The following is a 16,491-nucleotide window of genomic DNA, read 5'->3' on the forward strand; positions in this document are numbered from 1 at the left end:
GTCATTACACTTGGGTTGAATCCCAAAGCTGAGGTTGGGCGGCTGGGTCTAAATAGAATTAGGAGTGGCTATGAGGCCCTGCAGAACTGCAGTGGCAAAGCCTGCTCTGGATTTAGAGTAAAGAGGTAAGTGGTAGTGCTTTGTAAAAAGTGTGCACTGAAGTCCAAGTTGCAGCCTCCAAAATATCCTTGGTTGGTACTCCTCTGAGGAAGGCTGCTGAGGTGGCTCCTGCCCTGGTCGAATGTCACCTAATGCCCTTAGGCACTGATTTGCCATGTTGTGAATAGCAGAAACGAATGCAGTGTCCTATCCATTTTGAAATAGTCTGCTTTGAGATAGCCTTTCCTTGTGATCCTGCAGCATATGGCACTAAAAGTTGCTCAGTCTTTCTGAAAGCTTTAGTTTTGTCCAAGTAGAAGCGTAGCTGTCTTTGTATGTCCAAAGAATGCAGAAGCCTCTCCCCTTTATTCTGTGGATTTGGATAAAAAGTAGGCAAATGAATGGTTTGATTGAGCGCCACACTGGATACTACCTTAGGCATAAATGTTGGGTTCATCCTTAGAGAAACCCTGTCCGGATGGAAAATGATAACAGGTTCCACAGCCATTAATGCCTGTAACTCTGAGACTCTTCTTGCTGAAGTTATTGCTAGGAGCAGAGCTATTTTCCATGATAAGAATTTTATCTCGGCTGTATTGGCTGGCTCAAAAGGAGGCAGTGTGAGCTTTTCCAAGACAAAAATTGAGATCCCGTGTAGGTATCGGTGCTCTCCTTGGAGGTCTTATGTTTTTGGCCCCTCTGAGGTGCTGCCTTAGCAGTGGATGTGAAAAATTAGGTGGTTCCGTATTCTAATGAGCTGAAATGGTAGAGGCATGAATCTTAATTGATGAGAAGGACAGGCCTTTGTCCAGCATCTCAGTTAGGTATTGTAAAATCTGAGAAATATTTGGAACAAGCGGGTCAATTCACTGTGTCTGGTTCCAAGCACAGAATCTCTTCCATTTTTCTGCATAAGATTTTCTGGTGCTGGCCTCCTGGCCCACAAAATAACATCCATAACTGCTTTAGAGAGAGGTGTGTTCTGAGTGGTTATATTATTCGCCATGCAGCCAGATTTAAGGTTCTGAGTTAGCTGTGCAGGATCTGATTGTTTTGTTGGGTCAGAAGATGAGGAATTTGAGGTAAAGTCCAGGCTGGGCCTTGAAACAAGTTCTTTAGGATAGGGTACCAGTGCTGGCTTGGCAGTCTGGGGCAATCAGTATCATTTTTGGCATCTCTTGTCTGACCTTTAGGAGTACCTTGGGGAGGAGAGGCAGTGGAGGAAAGGCATACACTGTAAGGGTTTTCCAGCTGAATGATAGGGCATCCACCTTCCATGCTTGTTTGTGATAAGTCCTTGTGCAAAATCTCTGTAGTTGGCAGTTGTGAGAGGAGGCAAATAGATCTATGTCTGGGCATCCCCATTTCCTTGTTATCATGCTGAAGACTTGTGGATCTAGTTTCCACTCGTGAGGGTCCATGAGGTTTCTGCTTAGTTCGTCTGCCAGAGTATTTGTGCTTGCAGATGCACTTGATAAGTCAATGCTGTGCTCCACAAAGTCATGGCTTGCCTGCAGAGGGGGGTAGGAATGTGTGCCCCCTTGCTTGTTTATGTACCACATGACTGCAGTATTGTCCGTCTTTAGCAATAGTTGTCCTGGATGGAGTAGATCCTTGAAGGCTGTCAGGGCATTCTGTACAGCTAGCATCTCTTTTTGGTTGATATGAAGATGCATTTGGCTTGCGGGCCACGTGCCCTGAATACATTTTCCTGCCATGTGTGCCCCCCAGGCATAATCCGATGCATCTGTTGTTAGTGTCTGCCTGGCTGTGGGTATAGTGAATGGCTGTCCCTTGTTGTGGTGACAGGCCAGTGCCCACCATCAAAACTCCTGTTGCAGGCAGGGAATGAGGGTAATTAATGTTTCCAGGCTGTGGCAATGTTGAGTCCAAACACTTTTTAGATACCATTGTAGCCTCCTCATATGCAGTCTTGCATAAGGAATTAGCAGAATGCAGGATGCCATGAAGCCCAAAGCCTGCAGAATTTTTCTTGCAGGTAACTGTTTTTTGTTGCCATCTTTTCGAAGTAAGAAGTCAGTTGCCTCTGTTTGTCTGGCGTGAGATAAGCCATTTGGCCAGTTGTATTTAAGCTTGCACCCAGGAATATTATCACTTGAGAGGGTACTAGTTTTGATTTCTTTTCATTTACTGTGTACCCTAGGCAAATTAGTAATCTTTTTACAAATGCCAGATGCTTTAGTAAAATGTCCTTGCTCTCTGCTTGAATAAGGCAGTCGTCCAAGTAGGGATATATTTGAATTCCTCTTTATCTGCAAAATGCAATTTCTGGTGCCAGGCATTTTGTGAAGACCCTGGGCGCAGTAGATAAGCCAAAGGGCAATGCAGAGAATTGGTAGTGCATTGAACCAGCTATGAATCTGAGGTATCTTCTGCAAGATTGTCGGATTGGGACATGCAGGTATGCCTCTTTGAGGTCCAATGTTACGAGCCAAGCCTTCTTGCCCAGCATGGGCAGAAGTTGCTGCAGTGTCAACATTTTGAATTTTGGAACGTCCAGAAAAGTGTTTAGAATAGACAGGTCCAGTATTGGTCTCCATGCTTTGTCCTTTCTGGGTACCAGGAAAAGTCTTGAGTAAAATCCTTGTCCCTGCTCTTGCTGTGGTACTCGCTGAATAGCCCTCATGTCCGTGAGAGATGAAATTTGCTTTTGTGCCTCTGCCTATTGATTGTGTGGCAGGTCTGGCATACCTTTTGTCTTTGGAAGGGTGTGAAAGTAGAACCTGTAGCCCTGAGAAACAATATTCAGTACCCATTTGTCCTGGGTGATCATGTGCCAATTTTGTGAAAAAAGTGCTAGCTTTCCCCCCAAGGGTGCTGCCAAAAGATAAGTGCTTGGCACTGGCAGTGGAAAGTCATTGGGACTGTTTCCTGTATGGCTGTGATTTGTCTTCTCCACTTTTGGAGGTAGAAGCTCCCCATTGTTTAGGCCTGTATGAGCCTTGGGGCTGAGATCTGCCTCTAGGGCGTCTGTATATGCCTCTTTGTGGCCTGTCTGACACTGGAAAGGACCAATTCTTAGAAGGCCAGTTCCTGCTAAATCTGGGTGGCTGAACCTGTAGAAAATCCTTTACTGTCTGCATAGATTTAGCTTTATTCTCCATTTTCTTTAACACATCTTCTGCCTTAACACCAAACAAAGTATCATGCTGTAATGGAGCATCCAATAATTTTGCTTTAACATGATCAGGCAGATTCTGTTCCTTTAACCAAGCATGCCTTCGAATGACAGAGCCTGTAACAGCGGCCCTGCAAGAGGCCTCTAGTGAATCAAAACCACATTGCAAAGTATGCTTTTCCCACTTGTTCAGCTGCATGCAATAAATCCTGCATTTCCTTGTTTTCAGTACATTCAGAATTTGTCAGCATTTTCTGCTTAAGCAGAGACATTAAGTATTGCTGATATTTAAGCATATGAAACTGGCAATTTAAAGCCCTTATAGCCAAAGTAACAGAGGTGTAAACTTTTTTCCCCCATCTGTCCAGTGCTCTAGAATCCCTATCAGAGGAGACAGGGTTTTTTGCCGTGGAATCCTTGACCCCTTTGGGACCCTGAGATATAGTTTCTGGGTCAGCAGCAGGGTTTTTATATAGAAATTTATGTGAATCTGGGACCCTGTAGTACCTGTCTGGCTTAACGGGAGCAGGGGGCAAAGAGTCAGGAGACAGACCGGACTCTGAAAATACATCTACAATGTCTAGTACAGGTGGAATAGCAAGAGGTCTGTGCTGAGGCAGTAAAAGAAAATCTCTGAGCCTTTTCTTAGATTCTGAATAATCTTGGCTCTCCCAATGGAAATGCTCCCTCATGGTGTGCAGGTTTCCCAAAAAGAATAGTCCGCAGGAGGAGAGGCTGAAGGGATAGATTCTTCAGCATCAGAGTCCTCATAGGGAGGAAGAGAGTATCCCTGTTCTGAAGAGGAGTCAGATGAAATGGAAACCTGATCAGAGGAATCATATTCAGTGTCTTGCCTAGGCCTTTTATCAGGAGGGGGATGGGGGTCTTTGGCCATTTTGTGCATCTGTTTCTTAGGCATGGAAGTTTGTCCAGGAGAATGCTGTACTTGTTTCTTTGTCTTTAAAGCTGTTTTAGTCTTTGTCTTGGATGCTGAGGTTGGCTTGATATATAGTTGTGTAGGTCTGAAAACACCCTCAGAAGCCGATGCCAGCTCAGCGGCTCTGGACCCATCTGAGGGATTAGTTTCCAAAGGCCCAATACCTTGAGTATCCAGAGGCCTAGTTATCTCCACGTGGGAGTCGGTGGCGGCTTGTGGCTCTGAGGTAGCGGGTGTCAGGGGCTGCGAAAGCGCCTCACTGAGAACCGACGAACTGGCGACTGGCCTAGCGGAGGCTTAGTCGTCGGTTTTGGACCTCGGATACCTGTCCTTTTCTTTTTCCTTGTGCTTTTTATGAACTCCAGTCACTGGCTGTTCCGATGGCATTATATAGTTAAACCTTCGGCCAAAGTAATGAAAGGCAAAATCGTATCGACGCTTAATAGTGCGTTGGTTAAATCTAGCACAAATCTGACAACTAGCAACATCGTGGTCAGGGCCTAGGCAAGGAATACAGTAAGAATGAAAATCCTTATGAGGTATTTGCTTCCCGCAAGAAATACAATTGTTAACTTTTTCTGACATCGGTCTGGAGCAAGAAAAAAGTTTCCCCAACGGGGTACTTAGCTTTATTGAAGATTTCGGATCTGAAATTCAATTTTGAAAATCTCAGGAGTCGGCTGATCGGCACTTGCGAACTGCTTTTGCTTCGGGCACCGCGCGACAAGAAAGAATGAAGAAAATGGTGTCGGCTGCATCTTACATACCCCTGGCGCACTGATGTCAGGGAAGAGGCGACAGCAACCGATGCCAGAACAGGACTTTGGAATTCAGGCCGACTGCGGGTAGCCTGTCAGCAGGATAACCCAAGTGTAATGACTGCAACAGTGAAACACGATGATCATCATCTCCTTAGGATAAGGCATCAAGGTGGATGGCATGACCCAATATTCCAGGCAGCAAGACTGAGAGATGTCAGGTTGGGTGAAATTTGATCCCCTAATTTGGCCGAGGTCTGCGTCCTTCAGGAGCTTACTAAACCTCTCCTCACTGAGGGTGAATAGTAGAGTGAACCAATCTTGTCTGGGCTAGAAGGGGACTACCCGAATCATGCTAGGTCTGTCAGTACTGTTCTTGGCGAGTACCCTTAGAAACAAGGGCAACACAGAAAGTCGTACAGAAATTTCTAGCTCCAGGTGAAGCAGAAAATGCTTATCTTCTAAGCTCCCTCTTGTTGGGTTCTGGAGCAGAACCTCCAATGTTGTTTGTTCTGGGGAGAGGCAAAAAGGATTACAGATGGGACAACCACAGCACAGGGAGATCTAAGAACACTTCCCTTTTCAACATCCATTCACTTAGGTGTATTAAGTCCATGCTCAGGGAATCTACCAGAACATTGCTGTTGCCTGACATGTACAATGAAATGAGAGTGATCCCCAAGTCATCAGCCAACATCCAGACCTGTCTAGTAAGGCTGCAAGACAAGGTCCCTCCCATTTGTTTATATACCCTATGACTGTGGTATTGTCTGTCCAAATTTGCAGAGTTCCTGGACTCAAGTGCTGTCAGAAAGCCTTCATGGCTAGAAAAGCTGCTAGCATTTCCTTTAGACTGATATGCAACTGTCTCATTTTGGGCACCAAATGCCCTGTACCCTCACTGGACCTAGGTAGGGTCCTCAAGACATGTCTAAGCTAACTGTGGTGTCCAACTTGTCTGCCTGAGGCAGAGTGAACGTTGCTTCTGGGTTGCTTTGCATGATGGACTTCCACCACAGAAACTCTGCTTTAACCTGGTCTGAGAATGGTGGAGTTCTTAGACAAACATCATCATCAGCCCCCTTTTTCCCATTTTCTACAACAGGGTATCGCATTAACTGTCGATATCTTTCTCGATTTAATGCTACACTCCTGCCTTCTTCAACACTCATGCCTGACTGTTGCAGTTCTGTCACACTATCCATCTACCTCTTTGCTGGACATCCTCATTTCCTCTTCCTGTCTGTCTCAAATCTTATTCACCAGACTGTTTTCTGCTTTTCTGCACACGTCCAAACCACTGAAATCTGTTCTCTTTGATTTTTCTGCAAATGTCGCTACTTTGGCTTCTGCTCTTACGTCCTCATTTCTTTCTCTGTCCCAGTGACCATCCTACCACTCATCTCAGGCACTTCATTTCCATCACCTCTAGCTTCCTCATCTGCTCTGCCTTTACTGCCCAGATTTCTGTACCATACCATACAGTTGTACTGGTCACACCACTGGCTTGTGCACCTTACTTTTCAGCTTCCTTGGCATTCTTCTGTCAGACTACTCCTCATACTCTATGCCAGTTGGCTACAGCCCCTCTGATTCTAGCTTTGACTTCTTCATTCATATTTCAATTCTCCTCAACCACTCCTTCAGATACTTGAAGCTGTTAACCTGTTCCACTATCTTCCCTTCTATCTATATTCTCAGCTTCTTCTGATTTCCCCAGTTTGCTGCCATTACCACCATTTTATCTGTCCTTAGTTTCATCCCATGTGGCTTCAGTTTTGCATTCCATTCTCCTATCCTTTGCTGAAGTTCTTGCTCAGAGTCTGCCTATAATGCCACATTGTCTGCATACAGCAACTTTGTTGATCCGTCACCTCCAACCTGTTTACTAATGTAGTCCATCACCAGTATGAACAGCAGTGGGCTCAGAGTTGAAACCTAATGTACACCCACTCCTACTGGGAACCCTTCTGTGAAACCGAACACTGTTCGTAATTAAGTCACTGGGTCCTTACACATAGCCTGCACCAATTCTGCCATTTCTGGGACTTTGAACCACTGCAGCACTGCCCAAATCAGCTTTCGTGGGACCTTGTCATATGCTTTCTCCATGTCTAGGAATATCCAAGTTGGGAGTCTTTCTTCATCTCTAGCGTCTTCTCAACTACCTGTATCATTGCAAACACTGGGTCAGTTGTGCTGCATTCTGATCTGAATATGAAATGCTCATCTCCCATCTTACATTCTACTACTCTATGAATCCATTTAGCAATCACCCTCTCCAAAACTTTCATTCAATGTGACAGGAATTTGATGCCTTTGTAGTGTCCACAGTTGTGGATGTTCCCTTTGTTCTTGTACACTGGCACAAGTATGCTTATTCCCCAGTCATCTGGGATATGCCTTTCGCTCCACACTGCTGTGAATACCCTCAAGAGCTACTTCTCCCCTATCTTACCCAGCATCTTTATCATATCTGCTGTGACCTCATCTGAACCTGCTGCTTTACCTGACTTCATTTTCCTTAGTGCTACTCTTACTTCTTCTAGGGAAGGTGTCTCCTCTTCTCTCATTGTAGGCTGTTTCTGGGGCAGAATAGCTTACGTGGAGTTTTCTTCAAACAGAAGCTGCTGGAAGTACTCCTTCCAAGTGCCTTTGATGTCCTGTGGACTGGTGAGCAGGTCATTACTATCATCCCTTGTGAAGGGTCTCTGACTATCTTCTTTAGCTTTTTGTCTTTCCAAAAGCTGGTAGTATTTGTCTGATGCCCTATTCTTTGCTATTACAACTATTTTCTTAGCTCCTTAGTTAATCAGTATTCCTTCCTAGCCTGATCCATCTTTTCTATTCCCACTTTTTCCTGCACTCCTCCTTTCTTTTGATGACTTCCTGGACTTCTGCATTCCACCAGCAGCTTTCCTTATGTACCTTATTTCCATACCTGGCTCGGCCACATATCAGTTCTGCAGTGCACACACATGCAGTTTTGAGGCACTGCCACTCTTCTTCAGCTCTACCTATTTCCTCCTCTTCTTGGGCTGCTAGAGCCTCGAGTAATTCCTTGAACTGTTGTACTTTCTCTCCAGTCAACTTTCTGGTCTTCAGCCTGGTCTCTGTTGACCTTAGAGCCTTCTCTGTCCATTGCTTGCAGTTGATTGTGGTAAGTAGTGGTTTATGCTGTGAGGCGACTGTCTCACTGGGGATGACTTTGCAATCACTGATTCTACCTCAGTGCCCTTTCCTTACTAGGAGGAAGTCTACACGAGTTGCATGCTGGCCACTCTTGTATGTTATCTTGTGACTGTCCATTTTTCTGAACCATGTGTCGGCTACTATCAAGCAATTTGTCAGACAGAAATCTAGAATGGCCTCTCCTTCTTTATTCCTGTTGCCCCACCCATGTGGACCCAGGCAGTCCTCATATGTTCTGTCTGTCCCGATACGTGCACTCAAGTCACCCATTTATCAACACCAATTCATGTTGTCCTGCTTTATCTAGTAGGTCCTGCAACTGCTGCCTGAAAGCACTCTTTTACTCACTATCACAACCCTGCTGTGGGGCCATAGGCTGAGATTATGAATACCGTCCTGACATTACAGTGGAGTTTGACTGACATGAGTCGGTCACTAATTATGATGATATCCATCGCTGTCTTTTGATGCCTCTCTCTCTCTCAATTCCCACACCATTTCGAACCAGTCCGCCTCCTGATTAGTAGACCCTAGATCCCAAGCCAAGTGGCTTTGCTGCACTGCCCTTCCATCTTGTCCAGCCAAACATGTCTCTATATAATTGATCCTATGGCAGCTGCCTTGCAAGAAGCATCTAAGGCAACATAACCACATTTCAAGGAGTACCTTCTACCTGTAAGGCTTCTCCAGCAATGTTAGACATCTCCTTGTAAGAGGTTCTGGTTGACATGGAATCACCTTTCATTAACATTTTCTCTTGAAGTGATATGAAATTGACAAGTTAATGGTCCCAAGGCAAGTGTAGTAGAGGTAGAAGACTTCTTGCCAAACCTGTCCAGGAGTTTCCTCTCCTTGTCATCAGGTAATGAGTAATGGGATGGGTTTTTGGGAGCCCCTACGGTAGCTTCAGTGGAGACTACTGAGGGGTCAGCTTTAGGATTTTTGTTGAGATGTTTGTATGAGTCAAGTACCCCATAAAATCTACCTGGTTTCCTAGGAGCAGGGGTAAGGAATCCTGGTGAAGGGCTATGACCTCAAACACACCATCTAGCACTGTGTGTACTGGGGGAATAGCCAATAGTTGAGGGGAGGGTAAGCTTAGTAGTCTCCCGTAGCGTGTCTGAGCTTGGGAAAACTGTTTACTTTCACAGTTAAGGGCTTCTTTCATTTTATGTAACATGCCCCTGAAGGAACGGTCTTTGGGCGGGGGAAGCAGAAGGGCCTGTCATCAGAGTCCAAATCAGGGTAGGTTTGAGAATGGCAAGTGACCTGAGTAGGTGAGCTCTTCCTCCTGTGGGAAGGTATATACCTAGTCCTTTTGGTTGGGGCCGGGGAGACATTGGAAGTCTGTGAGGGTCATTGGCTTTAATGAAGGCCATGAATTCCTACGCTATCTTAATGATGGCAAGGCCATGGTGGGGACATGTTTTTGTTTTAATGGTCGTTTAACAGGTGTGGCCGAGGAATGCGGTCTAATGAGCTCAACTTTGGGAGGAGTGCTTGAAGACATCAGAGGTTGAGTACTCCTTATGGAACGACTTCCTGGATGTCAGAAGCTGATGCCTGCATAGTGGCATCAGACCCAAATGACATATGAGCAGTGGTGGTAGTTGTGGGATGCCCAGGGACCATGGCGGCTTCCTGAGGGTTCGCGCTACAGGATTCCGACTTAGTAGTCGCCAGTCCTGGGGTCTGCGAAGGAGTCTCACCAAGGTCCTCAGCTGACACAGGTAAACGCAATCGCTTTTTCTGTGGATTCTGGATCTCTGGATTTTTCATTGTTTTATTTTTTTTGGGATCACACCAATGGTACTGGAACCTGCAAAAGATGGGGTTGTGACACTACTGAAGAAGCAGATGACAAGGATTCCATGTGTGCAGCTTGTACCTCAGCTCTACATTTAAGTGGTTTTGCATGGAATTTAGCATAGTCAGAGCAGTTACAGACACTGTGCTGTGTCCCCAAACAAAACATGCAAAATAAGTGGAAATCTTTATGTGAGATTTGCTTCCCACAGGACAAACGGTTATTAACTTTTATGAACATTAATTAGAAAAGAAATTTCCCCAATGGGGTACTTATCTATCTGAAGCAGCGGAACTCTGTAAACATGAGCTGACCAATGGACTGTGAGCATATAAAATCAGGAAGTCCCAAGGATTAGTACTGCAACACTGAATATGAAGGACATCCCCTTTTATGTCATTTATAAGTTGTTATAATTATCTGGCAAATATCTGCTTTTCCTATTTACTTTAATAATGTTTCCGAGTGGTTAACATTGACTTAACCTTCCTAATTTTCTTCATTTAATCCTTCACACTAACTTTTCTATACAATATCTTAATTCTTAACTATAATACGATCTGTTTATATATATTATTTACCATTTTGTAAATATTTACTGGTTGCTTTTTATGAAAAGTGAAATTATATGTACCGCACAGTTTCTAACACTGTGTTGTCTTTTCGTCCAGTCTGTGGCTGAAAAGCATAATTAGATCAAACCCACCTACCAGGTAAACAAATCAAATGACTAATTCTTATTTTTAATACCAGACATGTTTCATCTTTTCCTTTTAGCAGACCTGAATGAAACTATGAAAATCTTTCTGTCTAACCAGATTTCTAGCTCATCTCCCATAATGTCTCATGAGAAGCACATCTACCAAAATATCCAAGCCCAACTCAAAGCTAACCCTCTAATCTCTACCACCACAAACCCAACTCAAAGCTAACCCTCTAATCTCTAACACCACACTTATTTAACTTAAATGTTAATTTCTTCCACAAATCAGAGGCATAAACTCCTCCCACATAGAAAACTAAAAAGATTCAAATACTGGCATACAACTTCTAACTTTTTTACACCTCTCCTTTTCAGAGGGCAATAACTCACCACCCTGTCTAAAAGAAACTGGTTACCTATGCTGTGTACTACCTACTGCATTCCTTTATCTTTATTTGTGCCTTGTTAACAGGTCTCCTTTATTTAACCATCACTTTACACCTTTACTCAGAAACAAAACTCTGAGTTTTTTCACTTGTACTCTCCATTTTATAAACTTCCCTCTGTCATCCAGTCTTTCAGATCCATTTTCCTAATCTCTGGGCTTCATTACCTGTACAGGTTTCTACATGTTCTGTCCCTCTTGACTTTAAAACACTGCTTAAATCCTCCTCCTCCTTCACTGAGGACCAAGTGAAGCTGCTTTCTCCTCCACTGTGAATTTCTCTATCTGTCCTTTACAGAGGTATCATGCCCAGTGTACAGAAGTTGGCATAAGCCCACTCAAGGGTTGGGAGGGTGGCCTAATGGTTAAGGTGTTTGCCTTGTAAGCACAAGGTGCAGGGTTCGAGTCTCACCAGGGATAATTGGCTAGGCTTAAAATGGCTCACAAGAGCAGTTAGCTTAGTACTAATCTATGAATTTCTCCCTATGAAAAATCACTTATTTAACTGATGAAAACTTACATTTCAAAGTCTAATTTAATAAAGCAAACCCTGCACTGAAGGTCAGGCCTCCATGGTATGTAACATGGCAACTGTTTTCAACGAACAAACTTCAGAACCTAAACCCTTTGTAAGCAACCAAAGGAGTAATTAGAAGAAATTGTGTTTTTGCTTAAAAAGACCTCCTACTCTGTCTTATGAAATAGAAAACGTCAGAGACTGACACTAATGATGAGTGCTTCATATCTTCATGCTTTTGTATCCATTTCCAAGACCAATGCACTGAACTGGTGTTTTTTCTAGTGCTTAACATACAGATGGGATTGCGCCTTTTATGACCATATGAGCACAGTTTCCAATGTACTGCATTATCACAGTATTTATATGACATCATCAAATTAATCAATACTAAAAGCTGCCCGTTAAAAGATTGAACTACAATTTCACTTTTTTTCTTTACAACATAGCCACACTATTTGATGACCTTACTATCTATGGGCTTGACCTCAGAGCTACAATTAACAACTCAAAAAGCTAGTGTGACTTGGGATACACAATGCTGACACTTTCATAAGTGAACATTTGCCAACTTTTAAGATGCTCCAACAGGAATATTCATTTAACGATTTTCAATTGATCATTTGAAATCTTGAAATGTTACTCTGTAGTTTCTTCATGATAAAAATGTTACAAATTGTAAATCTCTGGAGCGTAAGGTCCACTTAAGTGTATTTTCTACAAATAAGTCATGTGTTTCATGAATCTGACTGATTAAATACACAAGTTGATAATGATCTATTAACTTTTTAAGTAGAACACGGCTCCTCAGCTAAAAAAGTATCTGGACTTGAAAGGACGAAGCCAAAGCAGTTTGTCTAAAAGGAAATTTTCTACTTGCAGCACTGGCAAAGAACTATAGAAACAGTTACAGCTTATTTCTATTTGTGGACTTTCAACAGTGAGAGCACATACTACATAATTTGATCTTATTTATTTTACATGTATTGACCAGGACTGGAAGCTGATACAACAGGACCAATTCCAGGCTCTGCTTGAGAATAAATTGAAAGACTTAGGAGCACAATGTAAAACAGTTTACATCAATGCAGTATAAACCAAACAAACAGTTTACAACAATGCAGTATAAACCAAACAAACAGTTTACATCAATGCAGTATAAACCAAACAAACAGTTTACATCAATGCAGTATAAACCAAATAAACAGTTTACATCAATGCAGTATAAACCAAACACGTTTTGGGTATTTTACCATGATGTACCAAATTAACATGAAAACATCCTTTTGCTCTAGTTTGTCTTTTCTTCTACTGACCAACTAACCTTCCCCCACATCCAGCCTACTGACTCATTCATTCCCCTTGATAACAGCTCTACAAGGACTGAGAGGCAATAGCAGGATGGCACTAACATGAAGGAACAGGCTTTTGCTTTTAATCCATATCCCTAAGGCACAAGCCTTGCAACTGCTCAGTCAGGTGTGCAGAATACAGACTCGGACTGAGAAACCTCCGTTACTAGTTCACATAACAATACTCCTGCCCTCACTCTGCACTCCCAAAGTACTAGTCTATATACCTCTGACAGTCACAATATTAGAGACTCCCAAGCCTTTAAGGCCCACCAGGACTGACATTTAAAGTGCAAACTACATGCAAATGCAACAAATAGATTAGTCATTTATACTTGCTTAACTCTAGTACAAAGTTCTAAATCACTGCCTGCGTGATAAGAAAGGGATAGACACATCTTTACACTGCAGTTACTAAACAGTATTAGCTCTACTGCCTTTAAGTACTAGGCTAGCTGCCCTTGTGGGCCATTTTAAGCTTGGCCAGTTTCCCTTTAAGGGCTCAAAATAACCTATCCCACTTGGTTATAGACTGGCCTTACCCATCCCATGGTTGACAATTATACATTACCACTAATGAGAGTAAGTGAGATCATACCATAGATAATATGAGGTGGCCCATGCATGGGATAAAGCATTTAGGAGCTGCACCTGTCCATTAGTAGTACAAGGGGCAGTCCTAGGGTAAATTTTCTGTTTCCCATTCATAGTTCTAAGCTGTGCTTGAAAATGGACATGGATGTACTTTGTTTTACGTGGATGGGAAGTTTGTTCCATTGCAGAGGTTGTTGTTGTTTGTCTTTCGGCTTTTCCCGGTTAGGGGTCGCCACAGCGGAACTCCGGTCCGCTAATGACTGGCAGTTGATTTTCACGAACGCCAAGGTGCCAGCTCGACGTTCAACCTTCAACGAAGGCACGCCCATTTACGCATGTCTTTCGAACGCCCACCCAACCGCGGGGAGGACATGCAGACTCCACACAGAAGGGACTCCCCACACTCCAGCCGAGAATCGAACGGGAGAACCTCGTGCAGTGAGGCAACAATGCTACCGCTGCACCACCGCGGACTGTTAAAGAGGTATTCTCTGTAAAACATATCTGTCCTTCCAAACCACTCTATTGATGTTGAAGAAGAGGTATAGATCCCTAGACAGAGTACTTCTGATGCCATTTGACTTGCTGAGTGCAGTAAATCCATCAGTAAAGGGTCAGAGGATGCCCTGTATGCCAGATGCAGATCACCTCTTAGAAGCCTGTAGGATACTCCATATAATGACAGGGCTTTGAGTCAGTCCATGCAGAACATGTTGTTTAGGCTTTGTATCCTTTTATTAAGGTATCACTGTGAGCATTCCAGTTGTTGCACGTGCCTGGTCAGATATATGCCAAAGAGGGCAATACATTCAATGACTAGCCTAATGAGGGCTGAGTAAGGGGAACAATGACATCCCTGGACCTAAACACAATTCCTTTGTTTATAAACTGTGCAACATAAGAGGACATTCCTACAACAGACACACATTGTCAAAAGTTAGCTCACTGTCCACATATAAGTTCCCAAATCCTGAACAAGTGGATCAGCTCTTAGGGGTGTACTGTCAATGTGCTAGTTCTCTGGGGTAGATGATTTCCCAAAGGGTACAATAATGCATTTTTTGACAATAAGTTTCATACCTGATTTTGAAAACCAGTTATTTACTTGAGACAAACCTTCTTGCAGGATGGTTAAGTAATTTGGGGCTTCAATGACTGCTCCTAGCTTGCAGTCATTTGCAAACTTAAGTCAGCCAGAGCACTTTAGTATTGTGTTTTATTTCTGAAAAGTAGATGCCAAACACGAAAGGTGTCAGCACAGAACCCTGGGGTACCCCCACTGTTGACTGGTCTCTGTGGAGCTAACTTCCCCAATTTCAATTATCTGCACCCTATCTGCGAGTCAGCTAGCGATCCAGCAAGTGATGTAGGTGCTTATTTCCAGTGTACTTAGTTTTCCTACAATGGCTGAGTGGGAAACTGTGCCAAAAGCTTTGGCCAGGTTGAAGTATGCAATATGTACCATTTTTGCCTTCATTTTTTTGATTTGGTGGCCTTTTCAAACAAATCCACCAGGATGAGTAAGCATGACCTGCCCTTCATGAATCCAAAGTGAGACAGTTCTAGTGTTTGGAGGTTCCATGTGTCCTAAATGATTAATTCCACGATAAGTTTTTCCATGGCCTTACAAATGAGGCTGGTCAGACTTATAGGTCTGTAATTGTCTGGGTCTGCTATGCTGTTTACTTTTTGGGAAGAAAATAAACTGTATGTTTTAATGAAAATAAGCCACTGGGTTCAGTTCAGACAATATTACATAAAAATATAAAGTAACATAACATTTATAGAAAAAGGATATGAAAGACCACAGTTTACAATACACAGAGTCTATATATAAGTTAAAAGCTAAGCTTTATTATGTCACAATCAGACTCAATAGTCTGTAAAGTTACTGGGTTTGTGAACAGTAGGAAAAAAAGGTGCTGGCTTATAGTCACAATAGGAATGATTGGGAAATGATGTTACAAGAAACCCTCTTGAGTCAAACAGCATTATTATTATTAGTTGAACAGAAAAGTGGGAAGGATGGCTTAATAGATGGCATTATGTGCAATTTTATATATATATATATATATATATATATATATATATATATATATATATACATATATATATATATATATATATATACACACACACACACACATTGTGTGTGTGTGTGTGTGTGTGTGTGTGTATATATATATATATATATATATATATATATATATATATATATATATGGTTCTACCTCAGTTAGTCGACACGCCGGAACATCGACATGGAAATCGCGAGCCCCAGAAGATCGACAGTTCAGAAGACCGACGCGATGGGCCCCAGAAGATCGACAGTTCAGAAGACCGACTCGACGGATGAAAGCACCGACGACGAGGATGCCGACATGGGAAAAGGCTGTGTAAGTATGCGGTAGTGACGGACGTTAGGGTGTGAGTAAGGTAAGTGTGGATATTGACGGTCTGTGGGGATAGGGGTGGGTTAAGTGAGTTAGGGTTAGGGAGCAGGTCAGGTAAGTGTGCGGTAGTGATTGTGTTTGGGTTAGGGGCGGGATAAGTGAGTTAGGGTTAGGGAGCGGGTCAGGTAAGTATGCGGTAGTGACGGACCTTAGGGTTAGGGTTTGGGTTAGGGTTGTAGGTAGTTGTGTATGTGAGGTTTAGTGTGGGTTTGTAGGGATTTTGGTGTGCTTGTGTTGTGTATGTGGTTTTTGGACAGGGAATGTGTTTTGTTTGTTGATTGTTGTGATTGTGGTGTGTGCAGTGTATGAGGTTTCGTGTTTGTGTACCGTCGGTTATTTCGTTGTCGGGCATGTGGGGTTTCGTGTTTTTGTACTGTCGGTTATGTGGTTTCGGTGATTGCATTGTCGGTGTTTTGGGGTTTCGTTTATGTCAGGTAGAACCATATATATATATATATATATATACACACACACATACACACATATGTGACCAAAA

At 43.0% G+C, this 16,491-nt stretch overlaps 1 protein-coding gene across 3 annotated transcripts in view; it reads right to left on the minus strand.

The window, feature by feature from the left end:
- The window catches only part of GHR (growth hormone receptor), a 1,761,548-nt gene that overhangs the window by 419,992 nt on the left and 1,325,065 nt on the right, over positions 1 to 16,491 (minus strand). The gene's annotated exons all lie outside the window — the stretch shown is intronic.

Source organism: Protopterus annectens, chromosome 1.part0 (assembly GCF_019279795.1).
Source record: "Protopterus annectens isolate FY-2018-M chromosome 1.part0, PAN1.0, whole genome shotgun sequence".
NCBI classification, from domain to species: Eukaryota; Metazoa; Chordata; order Ceratodontiformes; family Protopteridae; genus Protopterus; species Protopterus annectens.